General features: G+C 34.1%; 2 protein-coding genes and 1 pseudogene across 3 annotated transcripts in view; 1 reads left to right on the plus strand and 2 right to left on the minus strand.

Moving 5' to 3' along the window:
* LOC150095027 (uncharacterized) overlaps positions 1 to 19,028 on the minus strand; it is a 152,891-nt gene that overhangs the window by 53,251 nt on the left and 80,612 nt on the right. The gene's annotated exons all lie outside the window — the stretch shown is intronic.
* Positions 4,170 to 5,539, minus strand: LOC150095028 (ubiquitin fusion degradation protein 1 homolog pseudogene; annotated as a pseudogene).
* The window catches only part of LOC150095029 (uncharacterized), a 60,075-nt gene continuing 52,822 nt past the window's right edge, over positions 11,776 to 19,028 (plus strand). The window contains exon 1 of one of the 2 annotated variants that reach the window (XM_090410929.1): positions 11,776 to 11,928. The gene's annotated coding sequence lies outside the window, so the exon portion shown is untranslated. The remainder of the gene's footprint in view (positions 11,929 to 19,028) is intronic. The other variant, XM_090410928.1, reaches the window with a different exon arrangement.

Below are 19,028 nucleotides of genomic sequence, written 5' to 3' on the forward strand. Positions count from 1 at the left end.
ATATTCATATATTAACTCGTATATATGAGAGAAGTTCAGCAGTAATAAGTTTATATGTAAAAGAAGGAGCAAGAGAAATAAAAAGAGGAGTCAGACAAGGAGGCTATCTTGCCAAAATTATTTGCTACAACTCTTGAATATGCTGAGAAAATTGAACTGAGAAAATAGAGGTTTAAATATTAATGGAGAATATTTACATAATCTACAATTCTCTGATATCAGCCCAATAGCAACATCATTGAAAGAATTAGAATGCATGATTATTGAATTAAATGAAGTAAGTTTGGAAATAAGCCTGCAAATAAACATGAACAAATCAAAAATAATGTATAATGAAAATACTCCAGAACATACTCATTGGAATTCTTTAATGAAATGAGGACAACTTAATGACTATCAAGGCTTACAAAACACAGAACTGTCTTACTACTTGCAAGAAAAATCTTATGAATCAGATTTCTTTTTCACTAGCTGACTTACACCCGTAGTCTTTGCTGGTATATTCACATCAGATTGAAAGCTTTCTTAGCCTCCAAGAAATTTTATGTCACCTTCCATTTAAGACACAGTGCACTTGTATAACTCCTCTAACATGATATAAATGTCAAATTGTCCAACCTATGATTATTGTTCTCAGGCTGGGCATATTTGAAATTAATATCACGTTAGGAGCTGTACAAGTGCATAGTGTCTTGAATGCATCAAAAACCTTCCTAAAAATGCTTTATGTCATCCAGAAGAGAGCAACCTTTCTCACAGACATTGTTCCTGCCCATAATATCTGTAATAAGCATTTTAAGCATTTTCATGAACATTACTCCACCAAATTGGCCACCATCATTTCTCCATGTTCCCCTAAGCATGTAAAAATAAGCAGCTATAGTCAGCATCATTCAAACTTAGTGAACCAACTTATCTTCCTCTTTCACTCTACTTGACGCTGTTCTCTGACCTACAGCTGAATGAGAAACAAGATCAAAAGGTTTCTCCTTCACTTGCTGCCTATACATTACACTGTTATCTTATGTGATCTCTTGTATGTGGGATTGATATAAATATGTGTTGTAAAATAAAATAAATTACAAAAGAAAATACAACATTCTTTATTTAAAAATCCATTTAAGGTAATACAGATTTATAATTTAATGAAATTTAATAATGAAAAAATCTCACTTTTAATAATGAAAATATCACACAAAGATTTTTAGCATAAATAAAAGTTTTATATATATATATATAGAGTATATCTTGCTTATGAATCTAAAACAAACATAAATGCACATAATCATTAACAAAACAGTAATAAGGTAATAACTCATCTTAAAAGCTTTCTTGGAAGGTTGCAAAAAATTATTTCTACAGTTTTATCATTGTTATCATAATTATTCTTGTCTTAATATCTGATTCTGTTCTATCTCATGTGTAATATTAACAGTAATCAGTAATTGCTCGACACATAAGAGTACCTACAAACCCTATAGAGTTGCTGCTGCATGTGGGAAAGTATTTAAATACAGCAGTTGGGTTAGATGAAAACATAAGCTAATTGAATCTTAGAAATGACCTGAATCAATGGTTAATTTAGGAACTGTTTATGTATTCAGATCAGTTCAATTATAGTAAACAGAATTATTAACCCATAAAATTCATTGATATACCACACCTGGACTATTGTGCTCAAATTTGGTCCCCATGATTTGAAGGGATAAATTAACCATGGAAAGAGTGCAGAAATGGATAATAAAGATGGAGGACAGTACAATGTTAGTTATGAGGATGGGCTGAAGGAATGTGGATTGAACAGTTTGGTAGATACAAAAGGTGAGGTGATATGATTGAGACTTTTAAACTGTTGAGAGATAGTTACAGGATTGACACTGGGAAGTTCTTTTGTTTGGTGGAACAGGGAGAAGGAGCGTGGACAAGGGATCATCCCTAGAAGTTGCAAAAGGAAGTTGTGACAAAGAGGGTAATGTGTGGTTCTTTGCATGGAGGGTGCTAAACCATGAAATGCATTCCCTGATAGAGTGGTGAGAGCACGAACAGTCAATAGGTTCAAGGAGTGGTATGATACACTGTGTTTTCTAGGTCTTGTGACTCCATTGAAGCCTGAATCATAATAATAATCTACTATGTAATTTATAATTTTAGAATAGTAAATGGGAAAATTACCGATCCCTTTATTTATATCCATGCTACTCTATTTCTATGCCATGAAATTATCATTTAATATCCTTCTGAAGTACAGGATTTTGAAGTATGATAGTCACTCTACTACAATAGTTATAATAAATTCAAAGTATAAATTTCCTACAAAGTAATTATTACAAATTATTTTAACTTGGTTTCTGATTGTGTAATTCTTTTAATGAATACAGGGTATTACTTTTATAATTACATGCAATTTGTAAAAACCGCTGCCTGGGGATGGAAAATGATAAAAGCGCAAGTTATTCCATATAAAAGAACCAAAAGATATAAAAATTAGTAATGAGAAAGGTAATAAAAGAGCACACCATTCAGAAATGTTGAAACTATAAGAAAATTATTAATATATCCTTCATAATCACTTTTCTAAAGTGTTCTGCAGCTGAATTGTCCTATGATTCAATAATAAAAATAATAATAATAATAAAAGTTTAGTATTTCTTAAATTATTATACTTCATAAAGATGTTAACTCTTAATAATGAAAAATACTCATTAAATTTTTAGTCATTAGTAATATCAAAAATGGCAAAGAAAATTATTTAATTTAAGCCACTTAATTCAGCATTCACTTTTGTTCAGTCCTATGATGTTTAGTCTTATACTTTGTTTTGTTTCACACACACAAAGAAAGAGGTAGAAAGCTCTCTTATTACACTTATACATGAAAACAAATAATCTGGCATGTCGTGATATCCCCCACGTGCCCTCAAGGGTACAAAAGTCTCACATATGTCAATTTACAGGCCGAAGTTAACTCTGTGAGAATGGCCAGTCCTCAGCAGAGTGCCAACAGCATCGAACGATTGGCCCCCTTCCACTACTAACTGCGCTCAGACTTGCTTAACTTGCGTGAGCCATTAGTAGCAGAGACTCTACCACCTGACCAACCTTTGCTGGCAATCTGGCATAATGTATTAAAGTTATTTGTGTTTTAATAGTCACACTCATGGCAATTATGTATTAGTAAGACGTAGTTTGCAAACAGTAAATAACTTTAGAAAGGATTTGTCTGGCTACCAAATGAGCACTGGTTGGTAGAGATGACAAGCAAGTTGATGTATCTTCAACATGGCATTATATAAAGCACCTTTAATGAGACTATAAAGTCAACATGAGAAAAAATAATATATTTAAGTGAATATTGGCTCTTGTTTAGCACTAAATAAAAACAACTAAGGATATGAGGGTAACTTTGGAGAGGATACAAAAGCAGATAAAAATGATATCGTGACTATGTAATGTTGGTTATGACGAGAGAGGCATGAAACTGCATAATTTAGCTGATACAAGATGAAGGGATGATGTGATTGAGATATATCAGCTGTTGAGAAGCATTTATCGGATTCACAGTGAAGGGTTTTCATATGGTTGATTGGGAACAATCAAAGACAACAAGAATCACTGGAGGTTGCAAAAGAAAGTGAGATGTAACTTCTTCTTTTTTTTTTTTTTTTGCATGGAGAGTGGTTAGAACATGGAGTGCACTCCCTGAGAGAATGGTGAGTGCGAGAGAGAGAGAGAGAGAGAAGACAGAAATGAATTTAAGGGGTGGCATGAAAGACTGAGTTGTTTAAGATGGCCCTCTCATGATCTTGTGACTTCATGGAAGTCCTGAATAATAACAATAATAATAATAATAAGCAGATAAATAAGGGCAATATCAATATTTATGGTTAATAAATAGAATTGACAAATAATAACAGTCGCAAACAAATCAAAACAACCAATAAATCCAAAGAGAACTTACTCCCAAATCATGGATATTTACTGGCTTAAAATAATTACCTATAGTAATAAAAGGGTCAATTAAACATTCAAAAATAAACTCTAAATAAAAACAATGTTCTTATATCATTGCTAATATATATATATATATATATATATATATATATATATATATAATCCAATGCATTTTTAAATTGGATTTTTTTAAAAATAAAGGAGTATTGGTGAGAAAAACAAAAGTAACAGAAAGTTCCAAATTTATTTCGATTACCGTTTCACAAATGAAAATTTCAAAATAAACATTATGTAATCTAAAATTCAATTTAACAATATAAATAGTGTTTGTTAATAATCTGGATTAGAATTTACAATCTCTCTTTATATATATATATATATATACACTCACACACAGAGATATTTTGCAAATCAATGTTAAATAAGCATTTTAAAAAATTTGTCCTACTTTATCAAAGCAGCATCACCATGCCAAAGAACATGGGTTACAATAAAACTGCTCCAGTATAGTCTTTATCGTAATTTTCTTCCTTCTCCTGAAAACACTTTAAACGTGTTCCGGCCTCTTTCTTCAGCTTTCTCTTGAACTGGCATCTTATCTCTATTAAACACCAATGTTCCTATTTGATAATCAAAATCGGGAATTCCTCGCCTTAGTATTTGTGGGAAGGACACAGGGCACGGACCGATAGTTTCTTTTACCTTGCCATCTAGCCTATATCCACGATTTTCATTGCTATAAGCTTGAGGGATTTTTGAATCTACTTGAGTACATGGTGGAGGAGATGAAAATTCAACGTTCATATCACATTCAATAATTGATACAGCAGCTCCTGGTTGAGTGTGTAAAACGCACAGCTCATAAAAATTGTTGTTATATTCAACAGCAATGATATCACCTACTGTAAGACATGCGAACTTTCTAAGCGCAATTTCTAATACTGCTTTTGGATTTGATATATCAAGAAAATCACGCGACAGCGGTTGAAATCGTGAAAATGTTGCTGTGGGCAAAGTAGCACTTTCAATTTGAAGCAAATCACTTTCTTCCAGAATCAAATTTCTCATCATCCAATGAGGCATATAAACTTTTCCTTCATCAGCAACAAATTCTAATACACTACAGTGTGTGGTCCTGTTTGCTTTATGATTGGTTAGCTTGAAAAGCAATGGATAAACCACATTTAATCGGGTAAGATAATCTAACGCAGACGGTGGCATTATAATTTTCCCTCCATTCTCCACGTCATTCCTTAAATCACCTGGCAATATCGAAATAGAGTAAGCACGATAGTACTTTTTAAAAGGTCTTAGATTTGCAGCATAAATTAAATCCAATGGAAACATTTCAGAAAAAAGAAAATTCGTTCTATGTCACTCAAACTTTCTTTGTAAACAATAGCGATATTAAATCAAACATAATAAATTTCGAATCACGTTGTCAATGTTTATTCTAAATAGTTATCTTTTATGCCTTTAGATGTCACTACATAACGTTCTGTTCTGACAGATAATACAAGTAAATATAAAATGAGATAATAATTAATACATACACATGAAATACAACAAAAACGGAAACAGATATCAAAATTCAGGGCTCTGTACTTGGACTTCTTCTTCAAGTGTCATCTGCTAGAAGGAGGTTGGCAACCATGCCACAGAACCTTTTTCTTTCTTTTGCTGCTGTGGAACATTTTTGGTAATTCAAGCCAGTCCAGTCCTTAATGTCTTCGAACCACATTCTCCTGGGTTTACCTCTCCCTCTTTTTCCATCCAATTTCCCTTCTAATATTAATTTCTGAATGCCTTCTTGTCTGGTTAGATGTCCAAAATATTTAAGTTTTCGCTCTTTAATTATTTTCATTAATGTTCTTTTAATTTTTGCTTTCTTTAAAACATCTTCGTTTTTCATTTTCTCTGTCCATGGTATTTTCAACATTTTTCTGATGGTCCAAATTTCGAAAGCTTCTAATTTTTTCTCTGCTTCTTTATTTAGAGTCCAAGTTTCACTGTTGTAGAGAAGGCTTGACCAGATATAGCATTTTATTAATCTTTTTCTTGTGTCTATATTAATGTCTCTGGATGTTAGAACAGTTTTCATATCAGTAAAGTCTTTTCTTGCTATCTCTATTCTTCTTTTTATTTCTTTAAGGGAATTTCCTCTGTCTGTAAACATTTGTCCCAAATATATAAAAGACTGAACCTGTTCAATTTTCTTTTTGTTAACAGTTATGTTCAGTTTCTTATTTATTGGTTCTTTTGACATAATCATGCACTTTGTTTTCTTTAGGTTAATAATGAGTCCCATGTCAAAGCTTCTGTTATAAATTTCTGTGATTAAGTTTTGAAGATCATCTTCAGATTCAGCTATAAGAACTGTGTCATCTGCTTACCTGAAGTTGTTAAAGTTCCTACCTCCGACTTTTACACCCTTCAGTTCTGAAATATTTTTAAAAACTTGCTCACTATATATATTGTACGGTAAGGGTGATAAGACATATCCTTGTCTTACTCCTTTTTTGATTTCAAAGTTGCCAGAATATGTATTGTTATATCTTATTGAGGCCATTTGATTCCAGTATATGTTTGTAATTATACGAGATCTTTTCCTTTTAACCCACTATTCTGTAGGATATGTATTAATTACTTATGTATTAATTAAGTACTTGGACTACTGCTATTTAATTTGTACAGCAATGATATAGAACAGGGGTTACCACAAAGTGGCTCGCGTCCATGGTTATTTTATGTCAGTGCTTTCTTCATTCCCATAATCTGCTGTGGTATCCTCGCAATTTTAGCAAAAGGTCTAAGAAGTTTCGAGTCTCTATCCATCACAACCCCCCAAAAATTCAAAATATCCTCAATAAACCTATGCTCTGCATCCCATCTTTGCTTCCCAAAAGCCAACCTGGTTGGCCGAGCGGTTAACGTATCAGCTCTCCAGCCAAAAAAGGCTGTGGGTTGGAATTCAGCCGTGGGCATGGATGTTTGTGATTGTTTGCGAAAATACTAGTAGTGGTAGGCGGTAGATGGCGTTTGGTGTAGTTGCGGTTCGTTGTAGTTGGTGGATTGAGTGGTGGAGACAGAGTTGTAGAGCAAGTGCCTTCCCTCAATGACTCTCTGGAGGTGTCAGGTAATAATAATAATAATAATATATGCAATTTATTTTACACTTTCATGATTAACTTTTTTTTTAGTGAAAGTATAACGTTGTTGGCAATTTAACATCACGCGGCTCGTTCTATTTCGAATAAATCAATTATGCGCATTCTACCTTGTAAAAGCTGTTTTTAAGCCACTGACGACAGGCTGCTAATTTCAGACTAAAATATATGGCGGTATATTTAATTAATAATAATTTTACCTTGTGCTGTGTTTTCGTGTATATATTATATGAGAGAATAGAAGTAAAAGGGCATACTATTTTTGGCAGGATAAGCGTGATATATGAGAGTTGGTGCCTTTTCCTTTCTTTCTTCTCTTTCTTTTTTTTTTTTTTTTCAAATCAACAAAGGACTTGTTCCTATTAAAGAATCAGAATTGCTGTTTGTCCGTACAATTCTCAGACGAGGGTTCCTGACAGAACGTCTTAGGACCATAGTTATGCCTCTCAGACAAGCGAGTTATTTTTCCACTAGTTAAACACCCGGTATATCTCTCACCTTTTAAGAAACGAGTCAACTCTGCTGTTTTCAAAATCGTAGTTGGAGCATGACAAGTACCCACAATAAGCCCTTTATCGAAATCCGAATCTTTTGTTTTTCTTCAATGTGATCAACACCATTGACGATTACTGCCCAGCAGCATTCTTAAATAATTGCCTAGAACACGTGGTGACACACACGACCAAGTATTTTGTATATGCACTGCGTAAGTGACGTTTACATATACATGAATAAAGGTTGGCATGTGTAAATTGATAATGCTCAGTATGAAACATCATTACAAACAAACTTCTTAACGTCATGCTGATATTACACAGATCTGAAGATGGCGATATAAATAGCCTGCTTTCGAAACAGTATAAAAGGCGTTAGAGATTAATAATTAACAAATAAGTACTTGTTTTGTGTTTCATAATTACTCTGGCAGAAACTTTACATTTGTTCAAAGGCAGCAAACAGGATATTTGCTTCTGCAAATAATGCAGATGGAACTCTGTAAAATACATTTCGAAAACAAAAGAACTCTAATAACTTCTTTATGAATAAGACATGAAAGTAAATCGAAATCAATTTAAACGGTTTAATTCAAATGAAATTTATTATCATGGGTACATGTATATGACTATTGTGTAGGGTATTTGCCGCTCTTAGGTAAGCACTATTTTACACTCTCTAAATTCAATAAAATACAGCATACAAATAAAAAACTATGGTTGAAATATAATTTGTCCAGTTTTTTGTCGCCTTATAAACTTTCTCTCAGACAGACATTGCTTAGTTACTTAGTGCATTATGATGGCCTTGCTTGTGTAGTCTTCTCCCAACGTTTCTGATTTCAAAATGCTGTGCTGCTAGAAGAAATACCATTATAAGTTTGACAGTCGTTGGTTAGCTGAACTGTTTTTTTTTTGTTTTGATTTTTTTCCTTTTAAACTGGTTCCTGGTTATTAGTGCAGGCAAGTAGCATTTTTTCTCTATACTAAAAATTCAGAAAATAAAAATAGACAGCACAATTCACACTTTTTTCAGGCAATAATATCATTTAGAGTTTGGGAACATGAGATGGCTGTCTGCTGTGCTCTCTCTAAATATTCGCAATCATAGCTTATCATGAATTAATTAATGGACTAAAGGTGGACATCACAGAGCTTATGTCTCCTTACCGATTGCAAAATTTAGTTAGGATTAAAAGTGCTTATTCTCTGTGGTGAACAAACGGTATTGGAGGATTCATTTATTTTATTCCTGAATTATTATCTCACAATAAAACAAAAATTCAAGCAATAAAATATCACGATCGACGTAATCATCATCATTCCCAGATTAGTCTTTGACTCCATGAGGTCTTGTTTAATAATAATAAAAATCACTTTCTGATATGTACTTTTCAGGGAATTACAAGATATACTACGAAAGTACTACATAATTTGATTTACATTATCTGTTGTCAATAAAATACCTTCAAAACATTAGCCTGCTACTTCCATATATTAAATGCTTAATATATTAAAGAACCTTAATGCTAACGCTGCCATTGGGTTAGATGGCATATCGGCCCATGTATTACGAGAATGTGCAAGAGAATTAGCAACTCCTCTAACCAGAATATTTAATTTAAGCCTCAGTTCTGGTAAAGTGCCAATAGAGTGAAAAGAGGGGGAAATAGTTCCATTGCATAAGGGAGGCTCTAAGACTGAGATTGCAAATTATAGACCAATCAATATATCTCGAGTGGTGGTTAAGATTTTGGAAAAATTGGTTAAAATTAGAATTCAGGACTGGGTGGACAGCAGTATGGTACTTTATAAGGGGCAACATGGTTTTGTGAAGGGTAGGTCTTGCCTAAGTAATTTGCTTACATTCTATAATAAAGTAACAGTGGAGTCGGATAAAGGAAATCCTTACTCAGTGATACTGCTTGACTTTGCAAAGGCTTTTGACAGGATTCCACATGGAACTCTGTTACATAAATTAGAGCAAATGGGTTTGGATCCGAAGATGGTGATTTGGATTAAAGGATGGCTGGTGGACAGATATCAAAGAGTGTACGGAGGAGCTGAGTCCAGGAAAAGGCAAGTGACTAGTGGTGTACCTCAGGGCTCAGTTCTTGGTCCTCTATTGTTTAATTTGTACATCAATGATATTGGAAATACCTTGAATGGAAATATCCACTTGTTTGCTGATGATGCAAAATTGGGAAGAGCGATAATCAATTTAAATGATGTGGATATTTTACAGGATTACTTAAATAGGCTGACGGTGTGAACTGAGGTAAATGGCTGTCAGTTCAACGTGGCTAAGTGTAAGGTGATGCACTTTGGGAGGATGACATCGCGTGCTGTTTACTATATTAACAGAACTGAACTGCAGGAAGTTGATGAGACAATAACTTGGGAGTTATTGTCGACAGAGAACTTAAGTTTAAAGGGCATATTGCAAAGATTGCCAAAACATCACATCAGATTACATGGTTGTTGAGGAACACACTAACAAGCAGGGATAGGGAAGTTATTGTTTCACTCTATAAGGCATTAATAAGGCCGCATTTGGACTATTGTGCATAGATCTGGTCGCCAGGATTTCTTGGTGATGCGGAAGTAGTGGAGAGGATTCAGAGGCAGGTTACAAAGATTGTTGCAGGTCTGTGGGATGTCCCCTATGAGTATAGATTGATGATCTGTGGGCTCCAAAAACTAGCTGATAGACGTAGGAGAGGAAATATGATAGAGGTATTTAAATTGTTAAAGGGATTTTACAGGATTGATACTGATGATATTCTTAAGACTAGTGCAGGATGTGAGAGAATGAGGGGCCATCCCTGGAGATTGTGTAAGAGTATGGTTAACAAGGGTATTAGGACTAGATTTTTTATTTGGAGGGTTGTGAATGGGTGGAATGCTTTGCCAGAGGTGGTTGTGAATGCTTCAACTATGAATGAATTTAAGGAGAGGTATGACAGGTATTGTGTAAATAATGGTTAGTGTGTCAATGTCGGGTCTCCCGCGATGAGTCTTTTGACTCCATGGAGTCACCGTTAAAATAATAATAATAATAATAATAATAATAATAATAATAATAATAATAATAATAATAATAATAATAATAATAATAATAATAATAATAATAATAATATGAGATCAGCTAAATCTCTACAGAGGTAGCAGGCCAATTTGTTTATATGTGATTATTATTATTATTTTCTTTATCCTGCGTACAAGGCAAATCCGCCACGCCAGAAAACACACACAATTACTGTAATAGTAATAGACACAAATACTATTAATGGCCAATAGATGGCGTAGTGTCGACAGTGGATAAATATCATGGATGGCGAGTTTTTCGCTGTAGTGTTCCATCTTGCATTAAGTTGTATGAAGGTTTAGTCTTTCGCCATTCTTTTTCTGCTTTTTTGTGAAAGAAGGCACAGTAGGAACTAATATCCACTCTCCTACTCATAAGAGAGCCTGAACTTATCGTACAGTTGGTGCGATAAGGGTTAAATAATCCAGAAGCCCTGTTAGGAACCAAACATAGAATTCTAAGCCATTTCTGGGCTCCATTAAGCAGGGGAGTATTCAAGTTAAATAAAGTAATCATTTTCTGCTTGAATGGAATTCAATGCCGCAGTCTTCGGTCATGAAACAAAAGCTTTATCTACTTGGCTACAAAGCCAACATACCTACGCCATTATGCTAAAAATATTCAAACTCAAGCTAAAGGCTCAAGTTGTGGCATCTTAAACTTATTGCTTCAACTCTCGCAAGATAATGTAATTTTCAATTCTAAGTGAATGTTTATTATTCTCGTTTATTATTGAATGTTTTTCTTATTCTCTATAAATACTGAAGCGACTTTAAGTCATAACTACCAATTGCGTATTGATTATAGCAACATATAAGCGCAACAAAAGCATAATAAAAATCATAATATTAAAAAAAAATGAATGCTGTAAGTTTATGTAAAATGAGCTGTAAGATAATCTGGTAATCCATCTGGCGCCAAATGCGTCTATAGTGAATTTTCTGAGTCTAAGTATCCTGAAATATTGGCCGCGCCTGCTACTTGTACTAACAGCCGTGGGAGTGGGAATGGAGAGCAACAAGCGTATCGTTAACGCAACAGCTTGGGTAGCGCATGCGCTCTTTTCAAGGTCAGGTAAAACAAACACACTGGCATAGTAACCTCCCTTGGGATACCTTATGGTGTTCATGCGTCTGACCGTGCGCTTTGACAGATGACAGCTACAGATACGAATATGTGCTGAGCTTGATAATAAACGGCGATTTAGTAGATGGTGGAACTCTCGCAAAGTAAGTGATAAAGTTTCTTTTTTTCTTTTTCATAGATTAGATAAATACGATATTAACAGCGTCCTATCTGATTCATAATTTGTATTTTAGCATTTGTGGAATGTAACTTTTCAAATCATGAAACAAATGATTATGGTTAATCAAAACTTAAATATCTTCCAGAAAAAAATTAAAAATTATATAATCCCGAAGTTAAAAATAAAACATGGTTAACTATGCTCTACTGATGCAATAAATCTGACCGATGTTTTCATGATCGGTCAGTCAATCCATATTGTAGTGAAAAGTGAAATAGTAATTTAACGGAAGGTCATGTTTGAGCAGCTTGCTCGCATTCTATAATAATGTTACCGTTGAGTTAGTAGATGGTGGAATGATACTTTTGGATTTTGGCTAAGGCTTCTGACAGAGTACAGCATGTAAGGCTGTTGCATAAATTGGAGAACATAGAATTGAATTATAAAATATTGGCAGGGATAAGAGGATGCTGACCGACAGATATCAAAAGGCAGATTGCCATCCCGAATATACTACTTTTTAAGGTAACCAGTGGTATGCCACAAGGATCAGTCATTAGTCCATTGTTATTCAATCTGTACGTTAATAGCACTGTGAAGGATTTCACAGGAGGATGCAAAGATAGGTAGAGTAATCAAGAGTGCTGCTGATATGCAGTACTTGTAGAATGATTTTAATAGGCTGGGATTGTGGGCATGTGAAAATGGCTATCAGTTCAATGTTAATAAATATAAAGTCATACACTTCGGTGTGATTAGATATCCAATGTCGTATTATATTGGTGGACAGTGGCGCACCCAGAGGGGGGGCCCTTCCCCCTCCCCCCAAAGAAAAGGGAAATTTTCCAAAAATCTTTTCCTAATTAAAATTCTTTTTTTTATATATATATATATATATATATGTTGTGTTGTGTCTTCTATTTCTATACTCCTTATGAATTGGCGATCATTGCAGATGCTCAGTCATAGGTTGTATGCGATGCGTAGTGTGTATTCTCAAATCGTCTATTCAACTCCCCCCCCCCCTCCAAGATTAAATAATGAGTGCCCTACTGTTGGTGGGATTATGCTAGAAGAAACTGATCAGGCTGGGGATCCCTAGCCTGATGGCAAGAAGGGAGTGAAAGCTAGATTTTTCTCTCATACGGTGGTGCGTGATTGGAATGGATTGCCATTGATGTGGTGTGTGCAAGCAGTGTGAATGAATTCAAAAACTAGTATGACAGCTGCGGATAGTATGACCTCCCTCGATGAGTCCCTGACTCCTTGGAGGGTTCTCTTAATAATAATAATTTCTGTATATTTATATGCTTTCCAAAACAGCAACACCATCACAATATTTTTTTTTAAATTTAACTCATAAAACTTTATGTGTTTTAACACACAAAATTGTGTTATATGAAAATTATTTGAAACCAATTCTTTCGAAAACTTGAACAAGCATAAAAAAGTATTGGGTATTGAGAAATAAAATTTCTCTGTTTATAGAAAATGCTGCTGCTTTCTTTCATTAGTAATTCGCCTTTATTAATTTGCATGGCAGCTGTTGAACGGAAAAATATAAATATTACTTAAGCAATATTTTTTTTAATTTTATATTAATATCGTCAATGCAACACGATGTGAATACTAGACATGTTACAGACATTTTAAACGTCTGTTGAGAACAGGACGGAGGAGAGTATTATTAATGAATACGAAATATTCGGTGATACAATCTATCCGGCTACTTTTGAATATATTAATGTTGATATTCAAACTACGTTGAACCACCACTGAAAGGCACATTTAATATATTAAAAGTTGTTTAAATCCAAATAAGATTAGGGGATAATAAAGAAGAGGAAAGTGAAGCTGAAATTTAGATCTTGATAAAAACTGGAACTAGTAAAATGAATTAATATTCTAGTCTAGTATATATGCATATGTATTTAAGCGATCAATTTAGTAAAGACCATGATAATGCACATCTCGGTATAATTTTGGTTCATGCATATATTCAGTGATCAGTTTGGTACACGAAACTGCATTTTTCCCATTAATATAAGTTATCTGATTTATATTTATAGATTTATTATATAATTCTTAGAATTGTCGTTTGAAAAATATAGACGTATGGTAATATTAGACGAGATAACAGAACTGTGCAATTTGAAACCGAAATCTACGCTCTTTCATTAAATTCAAGAAGACGAAGCGAACGACACCTAACGATACTTTTTTTCAAGCTCTGTTTATAGTTCGAAACTTCGTTTCTACGCACGTAGAAACGGTAACTTAATTATTTCGAATTATTTATTTGAATAAACTGTTTGTTTTCTCCTTTTTTTTTAATACAAGAAATATATTTAGATTTCCACGTAATTTTTTTTTAATGTTTACGTTAATATCGTTTCGTTTGACAAAATTTGCAATTTCAGTGTATCCAACTGGATAAAGGATTTCTAAAAATTGCGACATCCTGCAAACGATGAATATGATATTTGTTGAAATAATAACACTGAAAGATACAGCCGTATTATGGATTCGATTGCTGAGCACGTCTTTTGCACTAATGCTTAGTTAGGCCAAGTAACTTTAGAGAGTAAACATTAATATTATACATTTTTACGTTGTCTATTGGACATATTTATTGGAATCAGAAAGCAAGAGCCATCCCAAATAAGGTTCCTAACTTTTAGTTATAATGTCTGGTTTGCATGGCGTACTTAGTTTGGAAAGCTTCAATGATACTTGTATCCATCGATATATAAATAAGAGATTGCACTCAATGCCGTCATTCAGGTTTGATGGGTGCAGTGAACGTTATTCCTCATATGATAGGTAGCGGGCGCATGCTATGAGCTGCTCAAGATGGGGGGGATACGGCACCGAGCAAGCTACTTGCACTGAATTAAATGTCAAGTGAAAGTTATCTGCATTTTGTCTCAAAGCAACGGACATTCCATATTATACCTACATGTACCATTAAGATAATACGCAGAATCATAGTACAGATACCAAAGGGAAAATGATAAATTTTAATACTTATCGTTGTATACAAAGACATTTTTTAAAAGAAATATGATTTACAACGGGCTAACATCAAAATTATGCTTTATTTTATTTATTTTTTTTTTTAATATCATTCCTACTACTCTTTCCTAAATCTTTCAGATTTAGGAAAGAGTAGTAGCGTACCCGGGGTGGAGCGGAGGGTTCAAGGGTCCTTGGCTCCCCAAAGAAAAAGGGAAAAAAAAAACACTAGAAAAATTTAAAAAAATCTTTTCCCAATTAAAATATATAGTTTAAAAAAATTTATGTTGTGTCGTGTCTTCTATTTCTATGCCTCTTATGAATTAGCGATCATTGCAGATGTTCAGTCATAGGTCGTATGCGATACGTAGTGTGTATACTCAACTCGGCCCCCCCCCCCAAGATTAAATCCTGAGTGCGCTAATAGGAAAGAGATTATATCACCGTTCCGAATTAAAAGGAGAAAATATGTTCGTGTGTGTGTGTGTGTGTCATGAATGTACACAAAAGATCCGCCCTTATAATAATAATAAAAAAGTTTGTTTATAAGCCTCCCACTCAAGAAAGTTTGTTTTCTGTAAAACTCTAGTACACAATCCGAAAACTCTGCTCTTAGAGACCATTACATAAATTTTATGGAACATAAAATTTTCATTTCATAAAATGAACATAAAAAGAACATAAAATTTATGTAATGTTCTTTTACACCCTTCGGTTTCTTTTACATCCTAAAAGAAACCGAACTTTTCGAAAATAGAAGAAATTAATTATTATTATGTTACACCTCCAGGGAGTCCAAAGATTCATCGAGGGAGAGCGTGCCAACAGCATCGAACGATATCTCCTTCCAACTACTAACCGCGCTCAAACTTGCTTAACTTTTTGCGAGCCATTAGTAGCAGAGGCTCTACCAATCGACCAACCTTTGCTGCCACCTGTTGTATCTTTTTGTTGTCCAAAGCGGCAACCTTCATTAGTGTTGTGTCAACTGGTTATGACATTTGTTTCATTAGAAGCCGAGTTACAATGCCAAGAGTGACAGTGTGTTTTGACGAACGGTCGGAAAATGAGTTTCAAACAGAGAGCTGCGATTGACTTTTGTGTTAAACTTGGTAAAAGTTTTTCCGAAGCATCAAATGCTTTGGTAAAAGAATTTTTGAAGCATCAAAAATTCTTCAAAAGAAATTTGAAGAATTTTCAATTTGCTGAAATTTGATGCTTCAAAATTTCTTTTGAAGCAGCAAATGCTTCAAAAAGCATACGGTGATGAATGCTTATCCCTTACTCAAGTTTACGAGTGGTTTAAGCGATTTCAAAGTGGTCGTGAGATGCTTGAGCACGACGAAAAGCCGGACCGTCCAAAAACTGGACTGAGCGAAGTTAACATCCAAAAAGTGCGTGATTTCATCACCGAAATCGTCCGATAGATTGATTGAAGATGAATTGGGGATTCCAAAATCAATTGTGCACAATTTTGACCGAGAGTTTGGGCCTTCATAAATTGAATTCGCGATTTGTTCCCCACGTTGACCGACGACCAAAAAATGTATCGAATTGAACACTGCAAGGACCTCATTAAAACCGCTTGTAAGGACTCAAACTTCCTTGAAACGATCGTTACTGGTGACGAAACGTGGTGTTTTGGGTTTGAGCCCGAAACAGAGTGCTGAGTGGAGACCACCAGAAGAGGGCATCCGGGTAAAAAAAAAAAAAAAAGAAAGAAAGAAAGTCGCTTGGAGAAGTCAAAATTGTTTCTACTATTCCAAGGGCATCCACAAAGAATTCTTTCCGCCTGGCCAAACGGTCAATGGTGAGTGTTATCTCGAAGTTTTGAAGGGATCAATAGCGAGAATTCGTCGCGTACGACATGAATATCGTAATGCAGGCAGCTGGTCACTTTTGCACGATAATGCACCATCTCATCGTTCGAACATTATGAGACAGTTTTTGAGCAAAAACCAAGTCTGTGTGTTGGATCATTCGCCGTATTCACCTGATTTAGCATACTGTGACTTCTTTTTCTTCCCCCGACTTCATTTGCCGATGGAAGGAAAGCAATACGACACCATTGAAAACGTTCAAGCGGCAGTAACCACGACCCTCAACAGTATCCCAAAAACCGATATAAAAAACTAATTTAACTAATTAATTAACCGTGCCAAACGCTGTATCGAAGCTGAGGGAGGGTATATTGATTGAAATAAATGATTTGAATAATTATAATTGGCCTGTGTTTTATTTTCTATCAAAAGTTCGGTTTCTTTTTGGACAGAGGGTGTAAAACTTCGTCATATCGTTCCGTGGGTTTCTTCCAGATACCTGTTTTCTCATTTGTATATGTAGCGACATTAATTTCTATAAAGTATCGTTTCCAGTCAGCAATCTAGTTTTTGTAGTTTAAGCAGCAGTGTAATCTTCGTCGAGTATGAACGCTTTGGATCATGTTCGAAACTGTTAAGTTTGAATAAAAGGTGAAAATCCCTGTAATTGGTTATTGCTGCTTGGCAGCTGTGCGATGGATTGCAGTAGTGTTGCAATATACGCCTATTGTGAACTCACAACTGACGACACACAGATAATACGTAATGAAGTAGAAAGTCTATGTGAATGTCAAAGAATCCATGATGTGTTATTAGGCCCTCAAACTATTCATTTATTTTTGATAAAACATCGCGTAGAAAATCCTACCAAACATTCATTACAAAAGCTCTGTTCAATTGTTCTGATCATATAGATTTTGATAAAATCTGGTATGGAAACACAAATTCATTATATATGTTCTATTGGCTTTGTGTGTAAAGAATGCAATTATAAGTGTAGATTTTTTTTTTTCCTTTTTAGAAATTATGGACTTTACACCCGTGTTATAACTCTTTTAATTTCCCAACGTTTCGATCTTCATATTATGATCATCATCTGGGGAATATACAAGGACAAGCTGAGTTACATTACACACAGTAAGCTAGAGAAACAATGATTTGATCACCGGTTATTCTACTGGCATGACCTCTAGTGAAAAAAAAAAAAAAATTGCAAATTAATTAATTATTAAACTAGGTACATCAAAGCTAAATTCTGTTTAAGGTAACATGAGAAAAACATTCTTTCTTATAGATAGTCTTCTTTCAGTAACAATGATGTCCTAATTTTAACATTACATTACATTGTTATTTAGGATTCTGGATTACTTGCAGTCCTGTTTATAGTTAACGTTTTAGTTATAGAGTTTCTAGTTATAGGAAATGAAAAGAGTTATTTATAACGCTGTTGTAAAGTCCATCATTTCTAAAATAAATGAATGCTGATCACCATGATCACTAAAAGAAACAGTTGTAAGTTGTTAACCGTTTAGTTAATCGCATACGCTTAAAGAAAAACGGGAATGAAATATCTTTGTTACAACAACTAGCGTATTAAATATAGTAATGACATGTTATTTGTTATTTGCTATGATAAAACCCCTATAAGAAAAAAAAAAAAAAGAAACACATGAGATCAAATTCTTGTCTCTGAAACAACTTTACAACTATGGATAGTTTGACGAAATGTTACCATGTTCCATAAACATTAATAACACTGATGTTTATAACATCGGCGTGTGTTTAGGTATAAATCTCGTAGAATCGCGATTTACTGGTATCTGAAAAATGAGAGAAAAACTAATTCAAAGGTTGTGTTACAAACGTATAATGAAAACAGAATCAGAAAGAGTGTGAAGAAACTCATTCATTGTACGTTATCGAACAAAATAAAAAGTGGTATAGAATTTCGAAATCGAAACGCATTTAATTGCAGCTCTGGTGTATGTTAAGTAAATCAACTATTGCACGAATATTAGAGGTTATTTAATTTAAAAAAATTTAAAAATTAAATTTAAAAATATTAGTGTTAATTGCCACATTCCATATTGGATTTAAAATTATACTGTTGTTTCAGTTGACTAAATGAAATGAAACAAAGGTATGCTAGCGTGTTCATCGATCTATTGACTAATGTTTGATGGCATACTCTGTTAATCTGTATTTCTTTTCTTCAGGAAAGAATACAGTAGAAAAAAATATGTCGATG

This window comes from Typopeltis vanoorti, chromosome 21 (genome assembly GCF_054136105.1).
Source record: "Typopeltis vanoorti isolate ZY-2024b chromosome 21, IOZ_Tvanoo_1.0, whole genome shotgun sequence".
NCBI lineage: Eukaryota > Metazoa > Arthropoda > Arachnida > Uropygi > Thelyphonidae > Typopeltis > Typopeltis vanoorti.